Raw genomic sequence first — 2,047 nt, 5'->3', positions numbered from 1 at the left:
CACAAAATATCAGTTCAGATGGCTCCATCTGCAAGTGGAGCGGGAGCGCATTCCAGTATTTAGAAGCTAAATACCTAAAGGATCTTCCTCCCATTTTGGCCCTGATGATTCGGGGAAGTTTGAATAGCATCATGCCAGATGATCTTAGGTTCCGGGTTGGACGGTGTATAGTAAGGAGATTTTTTAAGTATTCAGGACCTTTGTCCTGAGCGATGCAATGGGCATAGCAAAGGGTCTTAAACTTAATCCTCTCCTTAACCGGAGACTTTTTATTAATCCATTGATCACCTTCATAAAATGTATCTGGCAAATCTGTGATTCAGAGGAAACGGCTGAAGTTGATGCTCTGTCTGGAGATTGAAGTTATTCAAGTAACTGTATTTAAGTTGCCCTACTTTGCCAGTAAGAACATACCCATCGTGCATGGGTATTATTAGTTGTAAGTCCTTCGTTGGCTTTTTAAATTTGTATGACATTTTGGGAGAGTTTGAGACTTTGAATCATGGGATCAGAACTCTTTATTAAAAAAAAAACCCTGTCACCAAGCCTTCTGTCCCACAGGCCCCAGGAAGAAGGTTCTCCGTTTTTAATTGCAATTTTCCTTTGTGATTCCATCTCCATCTTTTGTAGTGCTCCACATTATGTGGATGAGATCTAAAGCCCTGTGACTCGCATTAAATGTAGCATACTTCTGCTCTGTGTGGGGGGGGGGCTCTGTGTGGGTGTATGTGTGGAGGGCGCTGTGTGGTTGTGTGGGGGGGCGCTGTGTGTGTGTGTGGGGGGCTCTCTGTGGGTGTTTGTGTGTGGCATTTGCGAGAGATTAAGCTATTGGCATTGTAAATGACAATGCCATTTATTTATGTTAAAAAAAACATAAATAAAAATAATGTCAAGAGCAATGCCAATAGCTCTAACTTTAACAAAGGCAAAACCATTGCATTGTAAATGCTTGTTTACTAGGCCGACCTCATTGACTAAAACCAGTAACCGGTCCAAAATTAGTTTGTCAGCACTGAACAAATTGCTTCTTGACAAAATCATTCCTCTTGTTTCCCTCCCTGAGCAAGACAAGCTCTGTGTGCACCAATGGCTTAGAGCGGCCATTGATTCTGCTCTACCTCTCTCAGTAAAGCCACAGCTCAGAACCCATCCTCCTGCCCCCTGGTTTACTGACTCTCTCAAACAAGAGAAAACACGCAGGAAAACTTTAGAAAGACAATGGAGGAAACATTAGTTGGCTAATGCTAAGTTGGAATATTTGGGAGCATTAAACCAATATCATGCCCTTTGTAGATCGGCTCTTACTACTTTCTATATTGATAAGATTTCTAGCTCCCAAAACTGCCAGAAAACTTTGGGGCATATTATCAAGGGGGTTTATCTCCGCTTTTTTGGCTTTAAAAGCCAAGAAAGCGGAGATAAAATTATCTCCCTATTACCAAGCTGTCGCTAACACCAGTTAGCGACAGCTAGTAGGAGATAGCGACCATATTGGGCCCCACTTTGCATGTCAGTGATATTTAACACTAATGACATGCAAAGTGGGCGTGCCAAGATGTTAGAGACTGAAAACAGTCGCTAACATCGCTATCTCCTATTACCAACTTTTGGAGATATTCGCGCTAAGCGGGAATATCTCCAAAAGCTAACACCTGCCCTGAGCAGTTCTTAGCCATGTTATCCAATGGGAGGTGGATAACATGGCTAAGAGCATTTGCTCGATAATACATGAATATCGCTGACTTTTCAGCGATATTCATGCATTTCGGCCGTTTTTTATCGCATTTGCGATAAACCTTGTTAATAGCAAGGTTTATCTGCGATAAAAATCGCCGATGTGCGGCGATAATTTTTGTCTCTAAACAAGTTAGAGACAAAAATTATCGCTAGTTGTTGGTAATATGCCCCTACGTTCAAAGTTGTGACTTATCTCTCAGCAGCGAGTGCTTTCTTGTCCCGCCCCTTGCTTTCCCAACCTCAATGCAATGAGCTAGCACTGTTCTTTTATAATAGAGTCAAGTCCATCCACGGCCAACTTGCGTGCCTC

This window comes from Lissotriton vulgaris, chromosome 8, assembly GCF_964263255.1.
Source record: "Lissotriton vulgaris chromosome 8, aLisVul1.2, whole genome shotgun sequence".
Classification (NCBI taxonomy): Eukaryota; Metazoa; Chordata; class Amphibia; order Caudata; family Salamandridae; genus Lissotriton; species Lissotriton vulgaris.
This window is presented reverse-complemented; position numbering follows the sequence as displayed.